This window comes from Dasypus novemcinctus, chromosome 6, assembly GCF_030445035.2.
Source record: "Dasypus novemcinctus isolate mDasNov1 chromosome 6, mDasNov1.1.hap2, whole genome shotgun sequence".
Classification (NCBI taxonomy): Eukaryota; Metazoa; Chordata; class Mammalia; order Cingulata; family Dasypodidae; genus Dasypus; species Dasypus novemcinctus.
This window is the reverse complement of record NC_080678.1, coordinates 23568520-23587686: the sequence shown is the minus strand read 5'-3', so window position 1 is coordinate 23587686 and position 19167 is coordinate 23568520. Positions and strand designations below refer to the sequence as shown.

The following is a 19167-nucleotide window of genomic DNA, read 5'->3' as shown; positions in this document are numbered from 1 at the left end:
ACTTTTTATTTTATATCCTTTGTTCTGTTGACATTTCTTTTCTCTTCTTTTTTTGCTATGAGGATATATAAAAATTGAGTAAATAAAAAAGTATTTAAAGTTAAAAAAGTAATCTTCTATATACATTCTGAATATGGCCAATTAGAATTTCTTTGTAGTATAACCCATTATAAACTACATTATATGGTCACAAAAAATTAAACACTTTTTAAAACCTGGGGTCTGTATGTATCCTAACATCTCACCAAAATTTTTATTAAAGTTACCTCACACATGGTAGGTTACTATAAAGATAAAAATGGAAAGCCATGATCCTTGTTTAGAAGTAAAATATTTAAAGGTTAGGTACATAGTATGGACTAAGATGAATTGATGGTTTTTAATCCAAGTTAAATTGAAAATTTCCTTCATTTTTTGGATGAGATAATTCCCACTAGATGGCAGTAAAGAGTTAAAACATAAGAAAGATGCTGGGTGGTAGGAATAATAAAAATTTTTAATTTATTATTATTGTGCTAACATATATATGACATGAAAACTTGCCACCTTGACCATTTTTAAATGTGCAATTCAATGGCATTGATTACTTTTACAATGTTGTGCAACCATCACCACTATCTATTTCCAAAACTTTTTTTTATCACTCCAAACAGAAACTCTGTACCCCTTAAGCAATAACTCCCCACTACCCCTCTCTTTTGCCACTGATAACTTCCAATCTACTTTCTGTATTTATGAATTTGCTTATTCTAGATATTTTGTGTAAGTGAAATCATACAATATTTGATTCGTATCTGGCTTATTTCACTCAGCATAATGTTTTCAAGGGTACACGTTGTGGCATGTATTGGAACTTCATTTCTTTTTCTGGCTAATACTCCATTGTATGTGCACACCACATTTTGTTTATCCATTCATCTGCTAATGGGACACTCGAGCTGAATCCACCTTTAGGCTACTGAGGATAGCCCTGGTGTACTGGGTGACAGAATTTTTTAAGCAGAAAGTAACCTTCGAGATGGCTTTTCAGTTCTACAACTGAAGACTGCTGGGCTCATGGAGGTGGCAGAGTTGTTCACAGCCTCCCTTCTGTAAGGGTAGTGAGGCCTGGGGAGAAGGGTTTTGGAGAGAGGAAGATTTGGGCAAGTTACGCTCTAAATTCTATTTCTTCATCTGCAGAATGCTGAGAACAATACCAACTTTCCAGGCTGCTGTGAAAATGAAATGCCAGCCTGCACTGTAAAGTGCATTGCCTAGTATCTGGAAGGCTAGGCATGCTAGGCATTCTACATGGTTGCCCCTTTCCTTGGCTGGGGTAGAGCTAGCACTCTAACTGTTGCTCTCTTTATAAGCACCTTTGTGCCCAGACATCCCAAAGCTATATAAGCAGCTTAGACATAGTTTCAGAACAATAATGGCTGCTCTGATCATTATGCACTGAGGGTTTTCTGAGAACCAGGCACCAGGTAAGGACTTTATATACATGGGGTATACCCTTTGGTCTTCACAATCATCCTAGTCAAAATGCCCTTCAGTCTAGAAGCCCTCTGACATCATGGGTGATGTCCTATACCTCTCGGATCCTCAGTGCCCTGGACAGTGTCCCACAGAGGGGAGATGCTTCATAACTGATTGTGATCATGTTTTACAGAGAAGGAAAGCAAGTCACTGAATGATGAATGCCTAACCCCAAACCTTAAGGCATAAATCAAGCAGATTAACAAAGACTGCCTTCTAGAAAATGGAATACCAGACCATATTTGCTGACCCAGAATATTCTGGTGTATTCCATGAAGGCTATCCATCCATCTCTGGACAAAACCATATTCTTCACCCAAGTCTTTCATCATGCTGGGGAAAATGGAAAAATTGGAAAGAGAAAAAAATTCATGCTGGGTTATTATTCTCTTTTTCCCATGCTCACTCCAACCAAGCTCTTTTATAAAGAACAAAATGTCCTACTCACTATCTTCACGTTTTTCAGCTGTTGAGAACATTGTTTCCACATCAGTGAAGCAGCTGCTGATAAATATAGAAAGCTGGTGATTGGCACTGGAATCATTGCCAACATCAGAAATAGGTGAATACAGAGAAGCATTGAGGAAATAAAACCCACTAGCAACTTGCCAATATCCTACCAAGGAAAAATAATGACTAAATGTGAAAAACAAACAAAACCAAAATAAAAAACCCTTATACACTTTGCCTCAAGCCCTTTATTCTTAGCATCAAGAGCCAACAGAAAATTAGGGATTTGGCTATTTGCAGCCAATTTAAACTAACATCCAAATACACACCTGGTTCTATATTTATATCATTTTGTTCAAAGGTAATAGATACCCTTGAGAATAGGGATCTTGTCTCCTTTAATAAGTCTAATTTGGGGGAACATGGGACTGTGGACACTTGGGCTTCCAAAATCTTTATGCTAAAAAAGGAGACATATGGCTCTTGGGAAGGAAATGTGTTCTCAAGTCAAGCTAGATGTCATCACTTGGAAAGACTTAAAGTCCTGTCAGCCCGCTACCTAGGTTTTCCCTGAAAATGATTTCCCATTTGGGAAGAGGAAGAGCCATGGAGATGTCTTACTCTGTGAAGATTCCTGTCTGCAAAAGAAGGCTGAGGGCATTGAGTTACAGAAAAGGAAAGGCTTTCTGAATCAAGTAACTGAATTCCCATTTAGCCCAACCTTCCAGGCCTGCATGTTCCAGATGCCCAGAATCATTAAGGAAGGCAGTAACCACTCTTCAGAGCAACTATTCTTGTAGGATCAAAGCTTCCAGAATATGAATGGGACTTTTCCTGGTGGCTCAGACTTTTTGACCAAGGCCTGCCTCAGAGCTGAGAACAATGGTAATAAATATCCTAATAAGGATGCTAGAAATATTCAAAAAGGAATTGCTAAAGTTTGCTATTATAGAAATATCCACACAAGAATTATTAAAAGACAGAACTTCCTGATAACAATGAACTATTTCCTACCTAACTCCCAATACAGAATAGAAAATTCGAAATTTGAAAAAGGGATAGAAGAGAGTCGGCAAGGAGCTGTCCACACAGCGGAGGGTGGGGGGGTGCTTCCCTTCGCTGCGAGAAGAGGAGATGGACCTTCTGCTCCCTACCTGAAAGCTAATTGAGGGGAGAAGCCCAGGTCCTAGTGTTGCCAAGAGAAGCTCAATGGAAGAATTCTTTTTTTTTTTAAAGATTTATTTATTTATTTCTCTCCCCTTCCCCCCCACCCTGGTTCTCTGTTCTCTGTGTCTATTTGCTGTGTCTTCTTTGTCCGCTTCTGTTGTTATCAGCGGCACGGGAATCTGTGTTTCTTTTTGTTGCGTCATCTTGTTGTGTCAGCTCTCCGTGTGTGCAGTGTCATTCCTGGGCAGGCTGCACTTTCTGTCGCGCTGGGCAGCTCTCCTTACGGGGCGCACTCCTTGCGCGTGGGGCTCCCCTACGCGGGGGACACCCCTGCGTGGCAGGGCACTCCTTGCGCACATCAACACTGCGCATGGGCCAGCTCCACACCAGTCAAGGAGGCCCGGGGTTTGAACTGCGGACCTCCCATGTGGTAGACGGATGCCCTAACCACTGGGCCAAGTCTGCTTCCCAATGGAAGAATTCTTGGGACAAAGTGATTTGTGGGTCCTCTGGAGCTTGGAAGCATTCCCAAATAAAAAGCCTGGAGCCTATCAAAATCGGAAGGCAGGAGGAAATAGGTGGAGCCATGTTGGAAGGCAGGTTAAGGAGAGAGGGAAAAAGTAGGTGTGCTGAGCGTGTTCACCACTTGGTTCACGGCGATGCAGGAGGGTCTCACCTTGATTGGACCTACCTGAGAAAGCTGCCTGCCCAGGGAGGGGAACCCCATTAGTAAGGGGCTATGAGGAGTCCAGTGGGGGCAGAAGCTGAGTTTGGGGAAGTGAGAGGGATGGGTAACAGGGGTTGGAAATTGCATGCCTTTGTCAAAATGTGCCCCACACAAAGGTCTCCAGTGGGTGTTAGCCAGAATAGAAGTACAACTGCCAGAATTTTAACACCTTGCTCCTCCTGCCTCTAATCCCCTCCCCACTGCCCAGACTCCCAAGAAATCACATGTGGGACATAAGGAGTTAAGGAAGACATAAAAGAAAGGGCTGGGCCTCCCCTCCTTGACACAGGTCTCAAATTTGGGTCGGACCTGAGCTGAGGAAGAGTATGGCTCTGAAATGGATGAGGATGTACTTTTAAACTGGACTATACTTTTAAAAAGCTGAAAGTGACCAGAAGCCTATGGGATGTACCTCGGATATTCTTAAGGGGTGGGAGAGAGGACAGAGGATAATAAAAGTAGCAATAGGGAAAAATAAGACTTTTGATTGTTTTTTACCTCTATGTGTTTTTGGCCCATTCAGTAAACCAAGTGGGCAACTAACCAAAGTTAAAGAGACCTGGAGTAAATTCCAGCTCTGAGCCTGAACTGAGGGACTACCTAACTGCTGGGCTTCAGTTTCTTCATCTGTAAAATGGGTTGGTTAGCAATACCTGCCTTCTGGGGCTGTTGGAGGGTGAGGAAGGAGATGCACATTCACCGAGCAGAGTTGGATGCCTGGTAAATGCTCAGGTTCTCTGTTTTCACAACCTGCAACAATCTAATAGGACCTATATTTTGTACTTTCCCTTAAATTAAAAAAAAAAAAGGCCCACTGTCAGCATCTGGGGAAGGTGGTTTAGGTTTCTCTGGTATCATCATCATCATCATCATTATCATCATGTTAACTTCTGAAAGGTTCTGTCCCTCTATTATCTCATCCCACCCTTAAGTCTCCCTGTTAGACTGGGAGGACAGCGATCACTGCATCAGACAGAGCCCAGAACATATTGGAGCCAGAGGGACCTTAAAGACAACTTGAAGCAATTGCTTCCTTTTACACACGAGGAAACTAAGGTCCAGAGTGGGCCTGGGCCTTGTCGGAGGCCGCACAGCTCAAAGTGCCCAGTTAACTGCGGGGCGCCAGCCTTCTCTCCTCAGATGCACAGGATTCTGGGCCTTTCATGCCTGCAGAGCTTCTCTGGGTTTTAAAATCCCATTTGAGGGTTTCTTTCCCTGGTTATTGCCTCCTCTGCTGTAAATGGGGAAAAGCTGCCATGAAGGAATGGGAGCTTGAAGGTAAAGACTGTTGAAGTGGAGAATTATTGCAAAAAGATGATACATTTTAAAGAAGGCCAGGGAGAAACTTTAATCATCTAATGGATGCTTACTGAGGTACCGAGAAGTTATAAAACAGCCCCAGGAATTTAGAGGCAGTTCACAGCATTCTTTCCTTTACTGTAAATTTTTAAAAATTAAGAATAAAAAACTGTTTTCCAAGTAACTTCCAAAAAATGCAAGCTTCCCTGGAACCTTTTTTTAAAAAATGATAATAATAAAAAGAAAGAGTGCCTATCATAAGCAAAGATTAGCAGGGCTATCCACGTGGATGATAAATAGAAACAGTAAAGCTTTTCAGATTTAGGTTGTTATTAATAGAAAATGGAATCAGACTTTGGAGAACCTATAAAATATTCAAGTGGTGTCCTTTTAATAGAACGTTAACTAGAGTCACTTTGTTCCTGACCAGGACTCAATCTAAGGACCTTTGAGGGGAAAAAACAAATTTAAGTTCCCAGGTTGGTTACTTTGAGGTCCTGAATTTAATAATACCTTATCTTGTCATTCAGTTGTCCCTGCAGGACATGGACTTCCCATTATCTCGTGTGATAAAATGGTGAAGGCAGATTGCTAGGAATAGCTGCTCTATTCAAATAGAGAGAAAGAAGTGACATAGGGCAAGAGTGACCTCAACCAACGTGGGTCAGATTCCATTGGGCCATCAACCAGCTTCCCTCAAATGAGGCTTCCACTAGTCAGGTCAGCCTCTGACAAGCGGCTTCCCACATGGGAGTAGCTGTCTGGAGGCACATCATGGCTGCCCAGTAGTCTCCAGTTTCCCTCCCCTCCCGGGGGTCTCAGCGTCAGCTGCCACCTGTCACCACTCTTGGACTGACTGCTTGCAACAGTGTTACCAGCCTGGCCTCTGGAGGCTGCCCCCTAGAGTTGCAACCAATGGATAAAAAAGAAAAATCCAGGCTTTCCCTACATTATTTTTGCTAACAGTGGGCCTATAGTTTTAAGATCTTTAAGGTATAAAGGATCTGGGTATTTGAAAACCTTTCCTTGACCAAAAAAAGACCTCATCATTTGGTAATGACAAGACTATCAATTGAGCAAGTGGATATTCTTGAATGTTGACCTTCTCCTTCATCTGGCTTCTCAGTGTTGCCAGGTCCTAAACTAGATATCCGTGAGTTGACAAATATTGACTGGGCACAGTCCATGGTTTCTGTGTTTTTTTAATTTATTTAAACTGAGTCATTGAAATGAATCCACAAGTTTCTTTTTTTAGCTTGTCATGGTAAATAGCATGAGTACAGAGTCAACGTGAGAAGGAGTAGAAACAAGGCAAAACAGAATGTGAAACTGAATATCTGTTAGGCTAAGCACATTTCAAGAACTCATTTTAAAAATACTTCTGAATACTTAAAAAACTCCTGAAGTTTTTTTTTTTTTTCCAGGAGGTACTGGGATTTGAACCCGGGACCCTGTAAATGGGAAACAGACACTCAACCACTGAGTTACCCCTGCTCTCTGAACTTCTGAAGTCTTGTACGGCCATTAGCCAGAAAGGCACCATAAGGTCACAAAACAAATACTGGATGGGGGGAGTCAGAACATTCATGTAGGTGAAATGTATTCTCACTCTATGACAAAAGAGGTCTCAATGTTATATGTAATTTATAGCTTGGTTTCATTAACAATGAACCAGGAAAAGTTTGGAAAGGTAGGTTGAAGTGTTGCCTGAATGTGACCTTGAACAAGACTTTCCATAATCACTATGTCCTCGCTGAGGTCAGTTGCTCGCTTTGCTGTGCTGATGGCCATGATAAAAACATTGCAAGCCAGAGCAGCCTCTGATGTGCTATTCTGAGCCAATGTTCTTGTTGTTTTTGGAAAACAATACTGCACAACAAACAAGTTTTCATGGGCCATCACAACAACAGATAATCAGCCTTCACCTGGAAATTTGAAGCCAGGCTGGTAGCAGTTGTTTTCTAAGTCCTCTACAATCTAATATTTGGCAATAAATTCTTTCCCCCTTTTAAATATGTATTGTGTGCACTTATAGTTTTAGTTACATTGGCATAGTTTTCATAAATATATAGGTCATTTGCAAATTTCAACATTCCAGTTCTAATCCATAAACCAATTCCTACAGATTTCTGTTAGGAATATTATGGATCATCAAGGATGATAAGCTTTCTCCTTTAACTAGTACTAGTGTGTTTTTGTTCCACGATCATGACCAGGCTCTGAACAGGAAACCAACAGGAGGTAAGATCTGTGTCTTTCCTCCCAAATGATTAAGAATTTATTAAACAGGGATCCTACTGATAACACTGTTGGGCATGGTGTGAGCATCTATTTAGAAGGTAGTCTGTCATAGACTTTAAATCTTTAAAAAAAAAAAAAACTGATTCTGATGGGTCTGGAGACGCAAGCCTATGAAGGCTAAGTTTCTTGTGGTCTGTGTGGAAGTGGGTGAATGATTTGGGCACTTACACTAAGTATGCCAGATACTTGGGAGGATAAATTTATGGAGCAGAATGTGTATTTTGGAAAAGATGTTTTGAAATCTGTAGGGACTAAGAGCTTTAGTCTCTGCTTAAAGACAGTATCCACTGCCTTGCATAAGAATCTCTTGAATGACCTCTCTTCTACTCTTCCATTTCCCTGGAAAACAAATGAAAATAACATGCTTATATTCCCTGAGAATGTAATGGAGATTCAGTCTTGATGGGAAATGCAAATTATTAGCATGAAACATTAATACTATTTTGTTAGCTGCTCCAATTTTCAGGTTAAGGTCCCATCAAAGAGAACTCTTTTTTTCAGAACTAAAACCAAAAGGAAGGATGACTTGCATGGAACAAACCATCATTCTAAAAAGTACCCTCACAGCTTCAAAATTCCCAGGAAAAAATTCACAAGCCCCGCTGGTTGAGGGCAGGCCAGAGGATTGTTGCTTTCTGGCCATTCCCCTGATGGTCAGCCTCTGTTTGTCTCAGCTGGCTGCCTGGCATCATCTCTGATGATGGCAACATCGCAGGGATTGATCTGAGATCAAAAGGGGGGTTCTCTTTTGACTAAAAATTTTCCACTAAAGCAAGAGGAAGATGAGCCACTATGAAAACAAAGCCAAGCACTACCCAAACAGGGGATGCTCTCAGAAATGGCTATGATCATGTGGCAGCCTAAAAGATGCTGACTTCCAACCTGCATGGGTGAAAAGTTCAGGCCGCAGTTTCAGTAGTCAGGCGTCCTCACCCTGTGGCCATCCCACAGGGCAGGGCAAGTGATTACTCACCTGGCACATGGCTCTACCAGTACTTCTCTGTGGGTGCTGGGGCAGCCCTGCTTTCTGCTTACAGTATATAACCCAGACATTCCTTGCCAACACTATTTGATCCCTGCGTCACCCTCAGAAGAGCTATTCTATATCTTTCTGCAGGATGACAGTGATTGAGCTCATGGGTCTGAAGCTCAAAGCCTGTGGTCTCAGCACTGTTGATATTATTTTCAGATAGGGAAAAATTGGGGGTCAAACTTCCACCAGCAGGCTGCACAATGGCCAGAATTCCTCTGCTTAGGTCATGGCAATGAAGGAAGAAACAGGATAGGAAAAGAAGGACTAAAGAGTGGGAGAGGGAGCAAACAAGAGAGGAAGAAATAGGGAATCCCAGGCCGAGCGCTGCTACCTGTACTTCCCGGGACCGTTCAGGGGTGCCCATGCCACATTCTGCCTACCCTGTGAACACTTATGGCCAGCAGACCAACAGTTTTAGGGGAGGTTCAGAAAATTGGCAGCCACTGATTTTAAGATTTGGGAGAGTCCTTAGCAAACTTTCTCTTAAAATTGTACCAACAACATGTTAATAATAGGGTGGTATATAGGAATCCTGTATTTAATAATAATAAAAAAAATTGTACCAGGAAGGTTTGCTCTAGGACCTTGAGCTGATTTCCCTAGTTTAATTGTAAACTTTAACCTGGTGAAGGGTTTTATAATAAATCTTTAACTGGCTATGGCCACTCAGCATACACTGTCCCTTGTCAAAGAGGAAATCACATTGGAATTCTGCGTCAGCTTCTCAAATTCAATACTCATTAGCCAATTTCGGTTCGTTTACTTTATTTCAAAGGCAGAAAAAAGAAAAGATGGGGTAGAATGTCAGTTTCAGTACTTCCAGCACGTGACTAGTTGCTTATTACACACATGGCTAAACGTCATAGCAAGGGCAGTAATGGTACATTCTGGAATGGGCCTTTAATTTTTAGAAAATAAACAATATTAAACTTTTAATGTTTAACTTTGGGTTTGAATTGGTAATGTAAAGAAATGGCGAAAAATTTTTTTTTGTACAATAAAAAGTAATTGTCATTTCTTCCCTGCCTGCCAGCTACCCAGTTCCCTCCTCTGGAGTTAACTCCTAACAGCAATCTCTCAGATTTCCTTCCAGAGAAGGATCTATATGAATATACAGCTAAAGGTAGACAACATAGCCATCCTTTGATGGCTATATTTTTACTGCTACTAAAAATTAAAATTAAACTGAGAAATGACTGCTGTTCAATCATTAAAATTCTAGTTTACCAGTAAGTTATCAGAAAGTAATAACTTACCTTCTAATAATTGAAACTAAAACAGCAAATAACAAAATATCATTGAGTTTTCTACCCACTGAAAATACTTTCTAGCTAGTCCCTTAGTTGTACCCACTCCCTTATAAAGCAGACATTTGTCTTCCTTTTTTGCAACTGAGATTAGGGAGGTTCAGTTGAAATGAAAAGGTGTGTCTCTTTGGGATCTTTATGTCTGACACTATTGTTACAGTTTCAGTCTGAAGAATCTGGATGTTAATATTCTTCTTTGCGACATAACTTGTCTAATTGCAATGAACCTTTGCTTCCTATGGGAATTCCAAGCTCTCTCAACACCCTGACCCCCATTAAGGAGAACATTCTTGCAGCCACACAAGGTTAGACCTCTGTCGCTCCAGGCCAGGGGCTGCTGCTGGAAACACAGAGAGGAGTGGCTGCTTTCCAATGTCCCACTCAAAGTGGGGACATAGCGTTCCCCCACACCTACCTTTTCTTCAAAACTCATGATTCTGTCATTACCAAATTTATCTGCAACAATGAATAAGCAGTCTGGTTAGATATCTAAAGGACCTGGGGGAAAAGCAGGTAAATGAGATGAGAAAATAAAAGTGAGATTAAGCATGCCGATATACCTGGCCTCCCATACACCTCAGTTGCACCTACGTAACTTTACAAAGCCAGAGAAGGCCTCTTCCAGGAGCAGCCAGAACTGCTGAGATTCACTCCCTCCAAGCACGCTCCTGAGATGCTGTCATTTCACGAAACAAATTCGTGCACTTACTATGTGCACAGCGCTATCTCTAGGAACAGAGTCCCTGACGTTGAGCAGTTCATAGTCTGGTCAGAGAGACAAACATACAAAGCTCCATGGTAATCACTGAACATACAAAACTCATGGTAATCACTGTCATAATGGAAAGGCAAAGCTCAGCTTTGGCCAGGGCACAGGGGAGCTGGCTTGCTGCGGAGGGGCCCAAGCAAATTCCAAGCTCCTGACCTTTTGTGTGACACGCATAAGAATACGTGCTTTTTGAGAAGAAGATGTGATAAAATATTATAGGACGAATTTCTCTAAAACGGTCCATGTTTCTAGCACTCAGCAATATCCAGAATGTTCACCAGAGTGTCCATAGGAGTAACTGATCTCTTGGTGATGCAATTTCAGGTGATTTTTATCTCCTTCTTTGTGCTTCCCTTGAATACTTGTATTGTTTAACAGTGAGCACTCATCATTACACAAGAATGAGTGGGTTTTTTAGTATAATTAGTCCTGTTCAGCGGTAGCAAAAGCTTTAATTCATGTTCCCAGTGTTTATTTGGGGCTTTATGTGCTAATATCTACATAGTTTGCAGTTTCCCAGAAGCTCAGAGAACAAGAGCTCAAGGAATTTCTAATAGTTACATCCCTCAGAGAACATATCACCCAATCCTTACATTTTATTGAGGATGGGTAGCCTACGAGAAATTTTGGTGTATAGACCTCCTAAATAAAAACTGGGAGCAGATTCAGGGCTGCTCTGGCTGTGGGTAGTGGGGGCTGAGATCCGTCCCTGGCTCTGATGAAGGCACAGCTGCATGGAGCAGGGGAGGAGAAGGCTTTTTATATTCTGCTCAGAAGGGGCATCCTTTCTAATTCCTACCAAGGCACTGTGCCAGGCATTGTGCTGGCTCAAATATGCCCGATGATAAGGCCAGGATATGGTCAGTAGCTGTTCTCAGGGGTTGAGATTATAAACCAATGTTTCCTGACCAAAGAGCAAAAACAAACAACCTGGAGCACCAGAGACTGAGGAGAAACACAGAGATTGAAAGCAAAGGAAATTATAGAGATTCGAGTAGATTTTATCAGTTTTGCTTCCATGATTTTTTCCTATGCTCTATAAAAGTCTTCCCACTCTGGAATGCACCTCAAACAACAGATAGTCCAAAAATGTTGTTGATTATGAAGATTACGATGGGGACGATCTCATCCTTTTCTCACCCACTTCCGTACAGTCCCTGGAACTCTATACTGCTCACCTCCAAAATTTAAAGGTGGGTTGGGTATGACGAGGGTGTCGTTACAGAGATGGCAGGGAGGGGAAGAAAATTAGAGCTGCACAGGGACAAGAGCGGGGGCAGGCCCGGGGGGTGCTGGGAGATGACGTGACCTCACCACGATTTTAGGCTGGGAATTCCTCAAACACGCAGAGGCAGTTAGTTTAAGTGGATGGCATCACAGGGCACACGAGCTGACGTTCTGATATGGCAGAGCCTGGCATGGGGCCCGCCACTTAGAAAGTCCTCAACAAATACTCGTATCCAATGACAGGATTTACGTAAAATCACATTCCAGTTTGCCGAACATTCAGAAAAGATGATCTTAACACCTCTTTTAAGATACCAAAGTAAAGGAAAATTTAACCTTGAAATATCCTAATGGTTTTGCTCTTGCTGCTGTATGACTTTTGGTGCCCACTTTCAGGTTTTGCCTTAATCCTTCTTTGCGTAACCACATATGTGTGTATACACCCAAAGAAGCACAGGGTCTGGCATGTAATATGCACCCGATAAATATTTGTTGAATAAAAGAACTCAATTGTTTACGGATTAACTTCAATATAATAAATAGGAACATTAATTAATTTAAATGCAATTAAATAAAATGCAAAGGATTATGGGTTTATTCATCTCTCCTGTACCAAACACCATGGGGCATCCTCTCTTTCTCTGAGAAGCTCAGAAAATGAAGAATGCCATAATTTTCCTGAATGTTAAACAATGGCAATATGTGAAAAAAAACCGTTTTCAAAATCAGACTTATACTTGGGCCCAGACAGTTGGATCTGTCCATTGTTAGGTAGGACAAAACAATGTAGATCTTCTGAAGACTTCACCTTAAAATAATATAAAATACCAGAAAGAAAGCAGGCCTTGGGAATTCACATTTCTCTATGAGTTTTCAAGGGAGAAAATTTTGTCCCCTTATTTACACGTGGACTTCCTAATTTAGAATCAAACAGGGTCAGCATCACCTCCTCACCATCCTTTATTGTGTAAATCCATCTATAATTAAATTCCAAGTATGTGGGATTAGATCAGAGGTTCTAGAACCAGACTGCCTGGGCTTAAATCCAAGCTCTTCCACTTATTGGCTGTGTGACCTTGTGCAAATTATCTAACTTTTCTGTGCCTGAGTTTCCTCATTTGTAAAGTAGAGATAAGAATAGTATGGCCTCACCAGCCATTTAGGAAGATTATATGAAATAATCCAAATAAAGTGCTTACCACAGTGCTTGGAACATGGGAAACTCAGTAAATGTTAGCAGTTAGTGGAATGTAGGCTGTGTGGAGGCAGAGATTTTGGTCTGTTTTGTTCCTCAGTCCCTAGAACAGAGCTTGGAACGTATTAAGCTCTCAATGAATGTTTGCTGAATGAATGCATGATATCTATATCTTCCTTTAACACAATTCTTTAATTTACTTTCCTCATCTTTTCTTACAGTCATGACCTGTACCCACAATCAATGGTCTCCCCAACCCTAATCAGTGACTCAAAATCATTGACTTTGCAATCACCACCACCACCCCCATCACCCTCTTAATCTTTCTAGAACACTGTTTTCAGCTGGTCGTCCTACAGGTTAAAAACCTTCAGAAGCTCCACACTGCCAAATTCCTCAAGGCCTGCCTAGATCTGGCCCCACTGCTCTACCTCTCAGGTTTTGCTTCTCAGGACACTGAACACCAGAGTCTTTCTTCTGGTTGGGTTTCTACCTGCCCTACTCTTACAAGTACCTTCTCTGCATTTACACTGTCTTCCTGTGCAGTATTTCACTTCATTCACATAACAATTCTTTTGAATTCTCCAATTTACAGATGAGGGTACAGAAGTTCTGAGACATCAAAAAATTTGGTTATGTTTACATGGCTAGGAAGAGGTAGGAGGAAGCGTTCAAACTCAGGCATTCTGAACTCTAGAACCCACATTGTTAACCATTATGCTATATACTCTCCTTTCGTTCCTATCTGATGCTGAATATCTTTAGGGTCCAGTTCAAGTCTCACAGCTTCCGTAAAGAATAATGGCTAACATATCTATGGTGCTTATTATGTGTCATGAATCATTTAAGCAATTTACTTACATTAATTCTCACAACTCAACGAGGAAGGAACTATTATTATTCCCATTTTACAAAGAAACAGAGGTATAAAGAGGTGGCATTCTCAAGGCCTCACAGCCTGTTAAATGGTAGAAATGGGATTAGACCTAACCAAGAACTTGTCCAGAGTCTGCACTCTTTACCACAACCCTGCAAAGCCTTCCTCTACCATTCTATGCTCAGGGAAGAACTTGTCTAAGGAAGAAGGGCCATATCTGTTTTTTTTTAAAAAGATTTATTTATTTTATTTGTTTCTCTCCCCCCTCCCCCCAGCTGTCTGCTCTCTGTGTCCATTCACTGTGTGTTCTTCTGTGACCGCTTCTGTCCTTATCAGCAGCATTGGGAATCTGTGTTTCTTTTTGCTGCGTCATCTTGCTGTGTCAGCTCTCCGTGTGTGCAGTGCCATTCTTGGGCAGGCTGCACTTTCTTTTTCGCTGGGCAGCTCTCCTTACGGGGTGCACTCCTTGTGCATGGGGCTCCCCAATGCGGGGGACACCCCTGCGTGGCTTGGCACTCCTTGCACGCATCAGCACTGTACATGGGCCAGTTGCACACGGGTCAAGGAGGCCCAGGGTTTGAACCGCGGACCTCCCATGTGGTAGGTGGACGCCCTATCCATTGGGCCAAGTCCGCTTCCCCATATCTGTTTTTGAAGACTCTGTCTTAAAACCTATCACCATGGTTCGGTGGTTCCTCAAAAAGTTAAACATAGAATTACCATATGACCTGACAATTATACTCCTAGGTATATACCCACAAGAACTGAATGGAGAGTCTCAAACAGATACTTGTATATCAATGGTCATAGCAGCATTATTTAAAATAGCCAAAAGGTGGAAACAACCCAAGAATCCATTGCCAGATGAGTGCATAAACAAAATGTGCTATACACCAATTATGGAATATTATTCATCTATAAAAAGGAAGAGTTCTGATACATGCTACAACATGGAGGAACCTTGAAAACATTAATCTAAGTGAAATAAAGCAGTCCCAAAAGGACAAAGATTGTATGATTCCACTTACATCTACAATAAGCAAATTCATGGAGATAGGAAGTAGCTTAGAGGTTACCAGGGGCTGGGAGAAAGTGGAATGGGCAGTTACTGCCTACTGGATGTGGAATTTCTGTTTGCAGTGATGAAAAAGTTTTGGAAATAGATGATGGTGATGGGTGTACAATATTGTGAATGTAATTAATGCCACCTGAGTTGTACACTTAAAAATAGTTAACATGCAAAATTTTCCATTATATTTCTATTTTTTACTATAACAAAATTAAAAACAAAAACCTAACACATCACCATGAAAAAAACTCTAGCAATCCATAGGCTACACATGTGAATGTGTTTCTGCCTTTACTAGTTCTTATATTTGAAGATACCAAATGAGCAGATGAGGACATCTTTGCATGAACAGCAGAGTGAAAAAAGCAAAGCCACAAAAAAGGGGGACTGTCTACATAAAAATTCAGAAGCCAATGCCTGAATGGTAAGTTATTGTTTTGTAAATATACAGAGCATCAATGTAGTTACTTATTTAACCCTATAAGGTAGGCACCCATTACCATCCCATTTTGTAGGTGTGTTAATGGAAGTCAGAGAAGTAAAGGGACTGCCCCAGGCTGTCAGAAGCCAGCATCAGCTCTCTACCACTCCATCTACTGCTGTAGGCCTCAGGAGACAACTCCCACCCAAACTGTTAAGGATTCTTTGAGAGAGAACATCAAAGCAAATGAAAATTATCCTGCAGCTATTCAAAGCAATTGCGTCAAATAGGAAAGTAAAATAACAAATATTCTTTCTCCCCTTTAAAATAATGTGACTCTTTATCTGAAATGATTTAAAGTTGGTCCAAGTAAAGCGTTTGCCCTGATATCGCTAGGAGTTCCAATTACAGATGGAATAATGACGAAAGTATACAAAGAGGGATAATCGTAGAGGAAGAGGGGTTTTGTGTATTTGTGTTTGGGTGTTCATTGCACCAATCAGCCAAACCCACACACAGTCAGACAATAGTCAGACGCCCTTGGAAATGGAAAGGGTCATTGTAGACTGTGGCCGATTCCTGCTCAGGTGCCTGAAATAGATGGAAGCCTTGGAGGAAACAATGCAAACCTCTATTTATCTACACATGGACTTCACCCTCACACCTCTCCTTAGCCCATGGAGATTCAGTGCCTCAAACTGCCAGCAAACACATGAAGAATGGAGTGAAATTAAGATTTCAGGGAGAGTGCTTACCCTTCGGGTAAAGCATAATGTCTCCTGGACATAGGTAATTGTTAAAAATTATGGATCAGGTAGACAGAGGCAATTAGTTTTTATCAATAGTTAAAGCACTATTAACTTCCCGATATTTTCCAATCGCCAAACTTTGATACAAGAGAGAGGCCACTGTGTTATACAGAAAGATCACTGCCCTTGGAGTCAGGACACTCAGATAAATTCACACATAAGCGGGTCACCTCTCCAAGGATCAGAAATTTCATTTTTAAAAATTGGAGAATGACAGGTACATTGCAAAATCAATATTAGGGGTGGTAGCATTGACTCTGGAGTCAGACAGCCTGGGTGTGAATACCCAGCTCTCTGTGTGACCTTGGGCAAATTCCTTAACCTCTACAGGCCTTTGTTTCTTCATCTTTCTAAAGGGGATAATAGTGTGCAGGGAAGAGTTGGCTCCGTAGGTCTGGGGTGCTCATACCTTGCACATTCCAAAGGAAGACCTGGCCCATGACCAGTTTCTGGGAGATATCTTTTAAGCCCTTGGAATATCCTGTCTCATAAGAGAGTCTTTGTTCATCTGGGGCTTTGGGTCATACCCTATGCTGACAGTATGATTTAGGGTGGGAGCCTTGGTTCTGCTGCTTCTGTTTGACCTCCGGAGGGGCTGGAGTCTGAGTAGCAGAGGTCAGTTACAGGGGCACTCCACGCCTACATGACTGACCCCCAACAAAAACCCTGGACACCAAAGCTCAGGCGAGCTTCCCTGGTTGACAGTACTCTACAGGTTATCACACATTATTGCTGGGAGAATTAAGGTTGTCCAAAAAAGTCTATTGGGAGAGGACAACTGAGAGCTTGTGCTTAGTCCCTCCTGGAGTCTGTCCTAGGAGCCTTTTGCCTTTACTGATTTTAATCTGTATCCTTTTGCTGTGAAAAACTGTAACCATGAGTATTTCATGAGTTGTTTAAGTCCTTCTAGTGAATCAGTGACCAGCGGGTGGGCTTGGGGACTCCTGGCACTAATAGTATGTACCTGTAGGGTTGTTAGGATTACATGAGTTACTACTTGTAAAACAGTTACACAGTACCCATTACACAGTAGGTCCTACGTAAGAGTTTGATAAAGAAAAGAACATAGATATAGAGGTTGGAGGAATTATCCCCATGTGCAAGAAATCTCTGAGCTGAGTGGCCATGACATAGCAGGTGCTCCAATAGGAATCCTCCCTAATCAGAGTCACACGGACATTGCTGCCCTGAGCAGCTGAAATAGAAATGCTCAAACAGATTATTTTTTAGAAATCCCCACTGCACTATCAACTTAGCTTCTACTTGCCACCCTCACTTTTTACCTAGGTCCTATACACTGATTATGGGAAACCAGCCACAGAATGTGAAATAAAACTGTGGTTCAGAAGAGCAAACTTGTTTTCAAACAGGACATTTCAAAGAAAAAGAGGACCTTACTGTCTGGTACATTTCATTGACTCTGCAAATATTATCAAGGGAGAACTTTAATGTTTCACCCTTAAAAACGCTCACTTTCTGCTTTTATTTAGGAAGCTTTGCTAAGCTTAATTAAAAAAAAAAAAAGGAATTAAAGTCACACAAGGACAGTTTTAAAGTATAGGACATTTCTAAAATACTTACAAAATAACTAAGCGTATGTTTTCTAATTGTGCTCTGACAAATTTCAGACGCTTACTGAAAATTCCCATTGCTCTAGTATTTGTGTTCCTGCCTAGTCTGGGTATTTTGCATCTGTGTGTCCATATGTAAGAGCATTCTTTTTCAAAGACATCCACACCCACACACTCCATAAATGCCATTGGAGTGCTTATCTAAATAGACAAGTACTTGTTAAAAATAAAAAAATATTTGCACAAAGCATTTGTGTAGAACTGGGATTTTGTGCATCCAGAGCAAAAGAAAACCATATATTTTAGCCCAACAACTTGCACACAACCAATACTTCTTAAATCTAATATTAAAAATGCAATGAATTTCAGTGGGATTATATTTTTACACTTAAAATTTTATATTATTTCCCTTTTTTTATGTGTGCAGCATGTATGCCATATAAAAAAAGGAAAGAAAAGATTTAATAAAAATTAGCATAACCATTTTGTAGAGTTTTTCCTGGGAAACATATTCCTAGCGTGCTTGGAAACTTTAAAAATTATCCCACTTCTGTTTCTTAAACCAGACAATGAGGAGCATTCAATGAAGCAAAAAGAGAATGAAAATCCAGGAGTTAAAAGACGTGCATCTAATCCTACCATGTCAGACCTTGATTCAGTTTGTGGGCCTTAGTTTCCCCACCTATCAAAATAAATGTTCGAACTAAAGGACTTCACAAAATTTGAGAAAGCAGCCATTCCTGTCATAGTTGCATGGACACAATCCTCTGTTACAGTTGACATCATATACTGGGACTCATAAAGTCTCCTTTTTCATCACAGACTGGAGAATCCAATGGTTTTTGGTAATGTACTTTCAAGGCAAGTTGTCTCAAATGATGGGGTGACTGTTTCCAGCCCAGGGCACCATCCCAATGACAAGGGGCAAATTTTATCTCTTGGTGTTGGGGGCAGGGTAGGTAAAAACAGTAACTGTTTAGACTTGAAACCCTACTAGAGGTCTAGGATTTTCCCTTGCTTTGTAATTGTTATCCTATCCAGGCCACTATTATTTATCAGTAGGTCATCTAAACTCACGTGCTAAGGATTCAGTCATGTACATTGAATATGGTGCATTAATACCTTTCCTCCCAATGGTCAAAAATCCAATTTCTATGCAAATGCTTTGGTAGGAAACATTCTTATTTTTAACAAGTGTAAGGATTTTTCTGCCTTAGGAGGAAGATTTGGAAACACTGTTACATATGACACAAAATTCCTCTGGAACAGAAGCAGCTTACCTTATACTTAAATACTGAGACTCACAAGGCTTAGAGGGATTTGTTCCAGGTCTCCCAAGGATTGGTAAATATATGGAGATTTAGATAAACCCCTATTCCACTTCCTACTTCCCCAGGAAAAGGTAGAAGTGAGATAGAGTGCATCTT

The 19167-nt window shown here is 41.2% G+C and overlaps 1 protein-coding gene and 1 long non-coding RNA gene across 13 annotated transcripts in view; one reads left to right on the top strand and one right to left on the bottom strand.

The window, feature by feature from the left end:
* Positions 1 to 19167, bottom strand: part of ABLIM1 (actin binding LIM protein 1) — a 316566-nt gene that overhangs the window by 106282 nt on the left and 191117 nt on the right. The window lies entirely within an intron of this gene.
* LOC131278679 (uncharacterized) lies at positions 10872 to 18449 on the top strand. The gene is made up of 3 exons (XR_009186074.1): positions 10872 to 10895; positions 15238 to 15363; positions 18307 to 18449. It is a non-coding gene; the product is annotated as an uncharacterized lncRNA (long non-coding RNA).